This window comes from Perca flavescens, chromosome 9 (genome assembly GCF_004354835.1).
Source record: "Perca flavescens isolate YP-PL-M2 chromosome 9, PFLA_1.0, whole genome shotgun sequence".
Lineage (NCBI taxonomy): Eukaryota > Metazoa > Chordata > Actinopteri > Perciformes > Percidae > Perca > Perca flavescens.
This window is the reverse complement of record NC_041339.1, coordinates 9,466,228-9,477,407: the sequence shown is the minus strand read 5'-3', so window position 1 is coordinate 9,477,407 and position 11,180 is coordinate 9,466,228.

Below are 11,180 nucleotides of genomic sequence, written 5' to 3'. Positions count from 1 at the left end.
TCTTTGCGTGCCTTGTGTAAAACCTTGTTTCCATCACTAAAATAGCATTACAGTCATTTCCTTCAAGTCATTTCCTTCAAAACTCCTATAAAGATGTTTCTGTTTCAGAATCATGTTCAAGGTGCTCCAAACAGCTTCTTGTGGCGTGTAAACCTTGTTTCCATCACTAAAATAGCATTACAGTAATTTCCTTCAAGAAACTCCTATAAAGATGTTTCTGTTTCAGAATCATGTTCAAGGTGTTGCTTGTTTCCAGCACTAAAATAGTATTGAAGTCATTTCCTTCAAGAATCTCTTATAAAGGAGGTTTCTATGTCAGAATCATGTGTAAGGTGCTCCAAACGGCTTCTTGTGGCGTGTAAACCTTGTTTCCATCACTAAAATAGCATTACAGTCATTTCCTTCAAGAAACTCCTATAAAGATGTTTCTGTTTCAGAATCATGTTCAAGGTGCTCTAAACAGCTTCTTGTGGCGTGTAAAGCTTGTTTCCATCACTAAAAAATAGCATACAGTCATTTCCTTCAAGAAACTCTTATAAAGATGTTTCTGTTTCAGAATCATGTTCAAGGTGCTCTAAACAGCTTCTTGTGGCGTGTAAACCTTGTTTCCATCACTAAAATAGCATTACAGTAATTTCCTTCAAGAAACTCCTATAAAGATGTTTTTCTGTTTCAGAATCATGTTCAAGGTGCTCTAAACAGCTTAATTTTGTGGCGTGTAAAGCTTGTTTCCATCACTAAAATAGTATTACAGTCATTTCCTTCAAGAATCTCTTATAAAGAGGTTTTTATGTCAGAATCATGTGTAAGGTGCTCCAAACGGCTTCTTGTGGCGTGTAAACCTTGTTTCCATCACTAAAATAGCATTACAGTAATGTCCTTCAAGAAACTCCTATAAAGATGTTTCTGCTTCAGAATCATGATCAAGGTGCTCTAAACAGCTTCTTGTGGCGTGTAAAGCTTGTTTCCATCACTAAAATAGCATTACAGTTATTTCCTTCAAGAAACTCCTATAAAGATGTTTCTGTTTCAGAATCATGTTCAAGGTGCTCCAAACAGCTTCTTGTGGCGTGTAAACCTTGTTTCCATCACTAAAATAGCATTACAGTCATTTCCTTCAAGAAACTCCTATAAAGATGTTTCTGTTTCAGAATCATGATCAAGGTGCTCTAAACAGCTTCTTGTGGCGTGTAAACCTTGTTTCCATCACTAAAATAGTATTACAGTCATTTCCTTCAAGAAACTCCTATAAAGATGTTTCTGTTTCAGAATCATGTTCAAGGGTCTCTAAACAGCTTCTTGCGGCGTGTAAACCTTGTTTCCATCACTAAAATAGCATTACAGTCATTTCCTTCAAGAAACTCCTATAAAGATGTTTCTGTTTCAGAATCATGTCAAAGGTGCTCTAAACAGCTTCTTGTGGCGTGTAAACCTTGTTTCCATCACTAAAATAGCATTACAGTCATTTCCTTCAAGAAACTCCTATAAAGATGTTTCTGCTTCAGAATCATGATCAAGGTGCTCTAAACAGCTTCTTGTGGCGTGTAAACCTTGTTTCCATCACTAAAATAGCATTACAGTTATTTCCTTCAAAAAACTCCTATAAAGATGTTTCTGTTTCAGAATCATGTTCAAGGTGCTCTAAACAGCTTCTTGCGGCGTGTAAACCTTGTTTCCATCACTAAAATAGTATTACAGTCATTTCCTTCAAGAAACTCTTATAAAGATGTTTCTGTTTCAGAATCATGTTCAAGGTGCTCTAAACAGCTTCTTGTGGCGTGTAAACCTTGTTTCCATCACTAAAATAGCATTACAGTCATTTCCTTCAAGAAACTCCTATAAAGATGTTTCTGTTTCAGAATCATGTTCAAGGTGCTCTAAACAGCTTCTTGCGGCGTGTAAAGCTTGTTTCCATCACTAAAATAGTATTACAGTCATTTCCTTCAAGAAACTCCTATAAAGATGTTTCTGTTTCAGAATCATGTGTAAGGTGCTCCAAACAGCTTCTTGTGGCGTGTAAACCTTGTTTCCATCACTAAAATAGCATTACAGTCATTTCCTTCAAGAAACTCCTATAAAGATGTTTCTGTTTCAGAATCATGTTCAAGGTGCTCCAAACAGCTTCTTGTGGCGTGTAAACCTTGTTTCCATCACTAAAATAGCATTACAGTCATTTCCTTCAAGAAACTCCTATAAAGATGTTTCTGTTTCAGAATCATGTTCAAGGGTGTCTAAACAGCTTCTTGTGGCGTGTAAAGCTTGTTTCCATCACTAAAATAGCATTACAGTCATTTCCTTCAAGAAACTCCTATAAAGATGTTTCTGTTTCAGAATCATGATCAAGGTGCTCTAAACAGCTTCTTGTGGCGTGTAAACCTTGTTTCCATCACTAAAATAGCATTACAGTCATTTCCTTCAAGAAACTCCTATAAAGATGTTTCTGTTTCAGAATCATGTGTAAGGTGCTCCAAACAGCTTCTTGTGGCGTGTAAACCTTGTTTCCATCACTAAAATAGTATTACAGTCATTTCCTTCAAGAATCTCTTATAAAGATGTTTCTGTTTCAGAATCATGTTCAAGGTGCTCTAAACAGCTTCTTGTGGCGTGTAAACCTTGTTTCCATCACTAAAATAGCATTACAGTCATTTCCTTCAAGAAACTCCTATAAAGATGTTTCTGTTTCAGAATCATGTTCAAGGTGCTCTAAACAGCTTCTTGCGGCGTGTAAAGCTTGTTTCCATCACTAAAATAGTATTACAGTCATTTCCTTCAAGAAACTCAGTTTAAAAAGATGTTTCTGTTTCAGAATCATGTGTAAGGTGCTCCAAACAGCTTCTTGTGGTGTATAAAGCTTGTTTCCATCACTAAAATAACATTACAGTCATTTCCTTCAAGAAACTCTATAAAGATGTTTCTGTTTCAGAATCATGTTCAAGGTGCTCTAAACAGCTTCTTGTGGCGTGTAAAGCTTGTTTCCATCACTAAAATAGCTTTACAGTCATTTCCTTCAAGAAACTCCTATAAAGATGTTTCTGTTTCAGAATCATGTTCAAGGTGCTCTAAACAGCTTCTTGTGGCGTGTAAACCTTGTTTCCATCACTAAAATAGCATTACAGTCATTTCCTTCAAGAAACTCCTATAAAGATGTTTTGTTTCAGAATCATGTTCAAGGTGCTCTAAACAGCTTCTTGTGGCGTGTAAACCTTGTTTCCATCACTAAAATAGCTTTACAGTAATTTCCTTCAAGAAACTCCTATAAAGATGTTTCTGTTTCAGAATCATGTTCAAGGTGCTCTAAACAGCTTCTTGTGGCGTGTAAAGCTTGTTTCCATCACTAAAATAGTATTACAGTCATTTCCTTCAAGAATCTCTTATAAAGAGGTTTTATTTCAGAATCATGTGTAAGGTGCTCCAAACGGCTTCTTGTGGCGTGTAAACCTTGTTTCCATCACTAAAATAGCATTACAGTCATTTCCTTCAAGAAACTCCTATAAAGATGTTTCTGTTTCAGAATCATGTTCAAGGTGCTCTAAACAGCTTCTTGTGGCGTGTAAAGTTGTTTCCATCACTAAAATAGCTTTACAGTAATTTCCTTCAAGAAACTCCTATAAAGATGTTTCTGTTTCAGAATCATGATCAAGGTGCTCTAAACAGCTTCTTGTGGCGTGTAAAGCTTGTTTCCATCACTAAAATAGCATTACAGTTATTTCCTTCAAGAAACTCTTATAAAGATGTTTCTGTTTCAGAATCATGTTCAAGGTGCTCCAAACAGCTTCTTGTGGCGTGTAAAAGCTTGTTTCCATCACTAAAATAACATTACAGTCATTTCCTTCAAGAAACTCTATAAAGATGTTTCTGTTTCAGAATCATGTTCAAGGTGCTCCAAACAGCTTCTTGTGGCGTGTAAACCTTGTTTCCATCACTAAAATAGCATTACAGTCATTTCCTTCAAGAAACTCCTATAAAGATGTTTCTGTTTCAGAATCATGTTCAAGGTGCTCTAAACAGCTTCTTGCGGCGTGTAAACCTTGTTTCCATCACTAAAATAGCATTACAGTCATTTCCTTCAAGAAACTCCTATAAAGATGTTTCTGTTTCAGAATCATGTTCAAGGTGCTCCAAACAGCTTCTTGTGGCGTGTAAACCTTGTTTCCATCACTAAAATAGCATTACAGTCATTTCCTTCAAGAAACTCCTATAAAGATGTTTCTGTTTCAGAATCATGTTCAAGGTGCTCTCAAAACAGCTTCTTGTGGCGTGTAAACCTTGTTTCCATCACTAAAATAGCATTACAGTCATTTCCTTCAAGAAACTCCTATAAAGATGTTTCTGTTTCAGAATCATGTTCAAGGTGTTGCTTGTTTCCAGCACTAAAATAGTATTGAAGTCATTTCCTTCAAGGGTCTCTAAACAGCTTGTTTTGCGGCGTGTAAAGTTGTTTCCATCACCAAAATAGCATTACAGTAATGTCCTTCAAGAAACTCCTATAAAGATGTTTCTGTTTCAGAATCATGATCAAGGTGCTCTAAACAGCTTCTTGTGGCGTGTAAAGCTTGTTTCCATCACTAAAATAGTATTACAGTCATTGAGGGAGGGAGAGAGGAGGGAGAAGGAGGGATGGAGAGAGAAGTTCTTAGAGAGAGAGGGACAGGGAGAGAGAGAGAGGGGAGGGAGGGGGGATGAGAGAGAGAGAGCAGGAAAGACAAAGAGAGAGAAATCAGAAAAATAGAGAGAGGGAGAGACAAAGAGAGAGTAAGAGGAGAGAGAGGAAAAGAGAGAGGGATGAAGAGAGAAAGAGAGAGAGAGGATAGAGAGGGACAGAGAGTTGCAAAGGAAAGTTGTTTCAGAGAGAAATAGGGGAAACAGAGTGGTAGAGAGAGAAAAAGGAAGAGAGGGGAGGTAGAATCATGGGAGGGAGAAAGGAGGGATGGAGAGAGAGAGAGGGAGAGAGAGACGGAAAGAGAGGTAGAGAGTGGCAGATGGAAAAAAGAGATAGAGGGGGAGTTTCCAGAGAAGACAGACAGACAGACCATAACAAGAGAATAGAAGAGAGAAGACAGACTAGAAAAAGAGTTGAAGAAGTCCCATCATTAGCTGAAAGAGCTGAACATTTGAAACGTTGAATGGTTTAAATAGGTGAAAGTATGCAGAAATAGAAAGAGCCAAAAACGAGGAATAAGAAAAACTAGAAAATGCATTTCCTGCAGAAAATGCGTGGGAATGCTGAATAGCTGAATTGCTAAAGCTAAACTGGATGAATAGCTCAAATCCGTAAGAAGAAGATGAAATAGTGAGAATAGTTGAAAAAGTCGTTAAAAAGTTCAAAGTTGACACTAAACTGAATTGTTGGCTATAAAAGTTGAAAAATGACAAAATATGTAGAACATTGTGAGGTCTTTAGCTGAAGCTGAAGAATAGTTGAAAAAGTGGAAATTGGTTCAATAAATATGAATTTCATTGAAAAGTTGAAGAACACCACTAATAAAATATAATATAATATATAATAATAAAATCATTTCTTGAAATACATTTGTAGAAAAGCGGTAAGCTAAACTGTAATACTGTCAAAAGTGGAAGTTTCAATAAATTGACTAAAAAGACTTATTATCAGCCATATCCATATAAAGAGAGGGATAGAGAGGAAAGGAGAGAGAGAGGGAAAGAAAGATAGAGAAATAGAGAGAGGGGGAGGGAGGGAGGGAGGGAGGGAGGAGGGATGGAGAGAGAAGGAGAGAGAGAGGAAAAGAGAGAGGGGAGAGAGAGAGGGGGATGAGAGAGAGAGGGAAAGACAAAGAGAGAGAAAGAGAAGGAGAGAGAGGAGAGAGAAAAAGAGAGAAAGAGGAGAGAGAGAGGGAAAGAGAGAGAGGGATAGAGAGAGAAAGAGGATAGGGAGGGAGAGAGAGAGGCAAAGGGAAAGAAAGAGACAGAGCAAGAGAGGGAAAGAGAGTGATAGAGAGAGAGAAAGGAAGAGAGGGGGAGGTAGAGACAGGGAGGGAGAAGGAGGGATGGAGAGAGGAAAAAAAAAGAGAGAGAGGGATAGAGAGAGAAAGAGAGAGAGACGGATAGAGAGGGAGAGAGAGGCAGATGGAAAAGAGAGATAGAGAGGGGAGCGAGAGAAGACAGACAGACAGACCAGAACAAGAGAATAGAAGAGAGAAGGCAGACTAAAGTTCATATTCCTGCCTGTAGTATCTGGGTGTGTATCTGTTGTCATGGTAACGAATGGCCAGTGAATGTTTGTAGTAGTTGAAGTAGTGAGAGTAGTAGAAAAAGTGGAAATCGTTTTAAGAAGTATGAATTTCATTAAAAAGCTAAAAGTTGACGCTAAACTGAACTGTTGGCTTCAAAAGTTTAAAAATGACAAATTATGTAGATTATTGTGAGGTCTGAGAGGGAGAGACAAAGAGAGAAAGAGAAGGAAAGAGAGAGAGGGGGGATAGAGAGAGAGTGAGAGAGAGAGATGGAAAGAGAGAGAAAGAGAGAGAGAGAGAGAGAGAGGGAAAGAAAGAGATGGAGAGAGAAAGGAAGAGAGGGGGTAAGAGAGGGAGGGAGGAGGAGGGATGAAGAGAGAAGGAGAGAGAGACAGAGACAGGGGAGAGAAAAGAGAGAGAGAGAGGCCGAGATAAAGAAAAAAGAGAGAGAGAGAGAGAGAGAGAGAGGGAAAGAGAGATGGAGGGAGGGAGGGAGAGAGACAGAGAGGGAGGGAAGGAGATAGAGAGGGAGTGAGGGAGACAGAAAAGAAAAAGAAGGAGGGAGGGAGGGATACAGACATAAGGAGACAGACAGACAGACAGAAGTGGAACATAAAATGATATAGCCTGATGATCATAGTTAGTCACACACTGTGTGTGTGTGTGTGTGTGTGTGTGTGTGACTTTGTCTGTCTTTGAGTGTGGGTCTGTGTGTGTGTGTGTGTGTGTGTGTGTGATTGTGTTTGCAAAATAAAACATGAATAGCTAAAGCTGAACTGGATGAATAGCTTAAATCCATAAGAATAAGTTGAAGAAGTCAATTGCCATCCTGGCCAAGGACACATTGGTTAATGTGCCACAGTGGAATTTGAACCCAGTCCGTCCACACCACAGCAACGCACCATGACCACTGTGCTATAGTCAGGACAGGTAAACAATGTTCCTTGAGTACTTATAAAGCCTCCCTTTGATGTCTGTGTGTGTATATGTGTTTGCGTGTGTGCTTGCGTGTGTGCATGTGTGTGTTTGCAGAATAAAACATGAATAGCTGAATTGCTAAAGCTAAACTGGATGAATAGCTTAAAACCGTAAAAATAAGTTGAAGTAGTGAGAGTATAAATTGAAGTAGTGAGAGTAGTTGAAAAAGTCAAATAACACCTTTGCCAGGAACATGATTGATGTGCCACAGTGGGATTTGAACCTGGGCCCCCCACACCCTAGCCATGTGCCATAACCACTGCGCTATCTTCAGAACAGACAAACAATGTTCCTTCAGTACTTATAAAGCCTCTCTTTGATCATTAATCCCCACACCTGATTAGTGAGAGACAGTGTGGGAGAACTCTTCAAACAAGACTTAATAAATCCACAACAGTACATGCTATCGATATAAGATAAGGAGACAGACAGACAGACAGACAGAAGTGGAACGCAAATGATATAGCCTGATGATCATAGTTAGTCTAGTTAGTTGACTCCTACAGCAAGCCTGGAGTAATCAGTAGACTGTCTGTGAAAGGGTTGTCATGGTTATTAAGAGCCTGGGCCATGTTTATAAACATCTCTTTGATCTGATAACGATCGCACCTGCTCTTAATATGTCTCCTGTAGTACACGCCAGCACTTCAGACACTGAGAGCAAGCTCTCAAACAAAGGCTCACACTGCGAAAACGATAATGGCTATCGGTCAAATGACGTAATCCTGAGCACCACAAGGACTTTGTGAACGTATCGGTGTAAAATTTATATGGATAAACATAAAACTGTGGGCATATCAGCGATTTAAGAAAGTGGTTCGTTCTGCTCTTCGCTGTGAAATGCCAAGCAAGTTATACAGTAGAGTCAATGAAGGGAGTTGTGTTACTCTTGTCGTTTGGAAGCTCAACCAGCCAAAAGTAAAAGGCGTAAAAAAAAACTGAGCAGATTTCCTGAAACTAGACAAAAATACCTACGTTTTGATGTATAAATCGTCTATGACAAGTAGAAAATGTGGGCGTGAGAGCAGTTTACAGACAAGGAACTAAGATAATTTTTTCGAAGCTTCACCCTCTAGCTGTGACATCATCCACTCTAAGCAGCGCAATACACACTCTGTTTAATCGATAAAATTTCCTGAAATAATCACTAAACTTAAACAGCTTTTTCACAAAAACTGTAAAATATATAAACCTGAAAAGTAGACCCCGGATAGCTGAATATTTTGTGAATATTTTAAAGTTTGAATCACGTCTGTAGGTGGAAGAATGTAGAGGAGAGACATTTTGAAGCAGAAGAAGATTTTAAGGAGTTGAAGCCTGCTCTCATTGACTTTAATGTTAAAAAGAAGTGGTAAAAAGCTTAAAATTTAAAAAAGTATAAATAGTAGAAAAAAAGTTGAAGAAGTCCCATCATTAGCTGAAAGAGCTGAACATTTGAAAAGTTGAATGGTTGAATGATAGGTGAAAGTATGCAGAAGTTACAGAGAGCCAAAAAACGTACGGAAGAGGGAATAAAATTAAGAAAAATAAATAAAGAACCGAATAACAATAGGTGGAATGCTGTAGAACAGCATTCCCCCAATAAAATTAAAAATAAAGAACAGGATAACAATAGGTGGAATGCTGTAGAACAGCATTCCCCCAATAAAGAACAGGATAACAATAGTTGGAATGCTGTTGAACAGCATTCCCACTAATAAAGAACAGGATAACAATAGTTGGAATGCTGTTGAACAACATTCCCACTAATTACTGCAAAGCTGTTTGAGTGATGAAAACAAGGTTTATACGCCATAAGGAAATGTTTGGAGCCATAATACACATGATTCTGACATAGGAACATCGTCATAAAAGTTTCTTTTTGGAAATGACTGCAAAGCTATTTTAGCGATGAAAACAAGCTTTACACGCTGCGCGCAACAAGCTGTTTAGAGCATCTTGAACCTAATTCTGACATAAAAACACTTTGATAAGCAATTCTGTCAGGAAATGACTTACAAGCTATTTCAGATATGGAAACAAGCTTTGCACGCCGCAAGAAGCTGTTTAGAGCACCTTGAACATGATTTTGAAACAGAAAGATCTTCATAGGAGTTTCTTGAAGGAAATTACTGTAAAGCTATTTTAGCGATGGAAACAAGCTTTACACGCTGCGCGCAACAAGCTGTTTAGAGTACCTTGAACATGATTCTGACATAAAAACATTGCAACAGATGTTTGGAGCCATAATACACATGATTCTTAAATAGAAACATCTTGATAAGAGATTCTGGTAGGAAATGACTGCAAAGCTGTTTTGTGATGGAAACAAGGTTTACACATCGCAACAACTGTTTGGAGCGCACATGTTTCTGACATAGGAACATCTTCATAAAACTTTCTTGTTGGAAATTACTGCAAAGCTGTTTTGTGATGGAAACAAGGTTTACACGTCGCAACAGCTGTTTGGAGCTCAACACACATGATTCTGACATAGGAACATCTTCATAAAAGTTTCTTGTTGGAAATGACTGCAAAGCTGTTTTAGTGATGAAAACAAGGTTTATACGCCATAAGAAGATGTTTGGAGCCATAATACAGATGATTCTTAAATAGAAACATCTTGATAAGAGATTCTGGTAGGAAATTACTACAAAACTGTTTTAGTGATTGAAACAAGGTTACATGTCGCAACAGCTGTTTGGAGCTCAATACACGATTCTGACCTTACAAAAGACTCTACCATAAACCGTTCAAATTGTATTAAAGGGGGTGTGGTCTGAGTAAGTGGGCGTGGTTAAAGTATAGCGGGCGGTTCAGTATCACATGTAGACCACACATAAGTTTCATGTAAATCGGATGAGGTTTGTCATATAAGGCGCAATTCCTGTTGCTAGCGGGGGGCGCTATGAACAAAAGTAAATTTTGGCCTGTAGATGTCCTCAGGCCTGGACCCTTGTCAATTGTGAGAAATTTTGGGCAGATACGAAACGTACAACGTACACTCAAGTTACAACAACTTCGTCAGTATAGCAGTTCCTTAAAGTATAGCACCTTGACATTTAGGCCTACTTTTTTGTCCAGTAAATGTTCTCAGAGTTAGTCTTATGAATCCTGAAAAGTTTTGAGCCATTTGGACAATGTACATTTGAGTTACACCCTTCTTGTTTCGGCAGGGAAACGGATAAAATGGCCGCCCCGCCACGGCTATGCCCTATGATGAAGGGAAACGCATAAAATGGCCGCCCCGCCACGGCCATGCCCTATGATGAAAAGTTTTTCTTTTAACAACTTTTCATCTTTAATGTCTTAAGATGGCACAAACCAAATTTGAAGTTGATCGGATGAAATCTCTAGGAGTTCATTAAAGTACGACATGTGGAAATGGCCCAAATCGCACAAATTTTGAACTTTGAATTCAAAATGGCGGACTGTCTGTTGGGTTTAGGATATGTGACTAATGAGATTTTTTATACGTCTTGACATATATGTGTACCAAGTTCCGTTAGTCTACGTTAAACGCACTGCAGGGGCTACATTTTTTTTAACTTTATAGGGGGCGCTAGCGAGCCATTTTTGTGCGCCTATTCCCAAAACCCTTAAAATATGTAAATTTTCACCAGACTTGATGCGCCCCGGCAATTTTAGTGAGTATTCAATATGTTAAACCCCTCAAAAAGGCAATTAATTTGCCGTAATAATAATTCCTTCAGTTTCAATAGCGCCTTCGCCGCTGTAGGCGCTCGGGCCCTAATAATTCCTTCAGTTTCAATAGGGCCTTTGCCGCTGTCGGCGCTCGGGCCCTAATTACAGCTGCAAACAGCGATGACGGGCCCTCGCTTCTTGCATTGGGGGGTACTGGCAGACGCAACATCACATGTAGACCACACATTTTAAGTTTCATGTAAATCGGAATAACTTTTGCCAAGATACAACCGTTCATGTTTTAACAGTCACCTACAGGAAATTGTTCCTTCTAAAGGCTAATTGACGGCATATTTGGTACACAGCCTCACTGGCACATGAGGAACA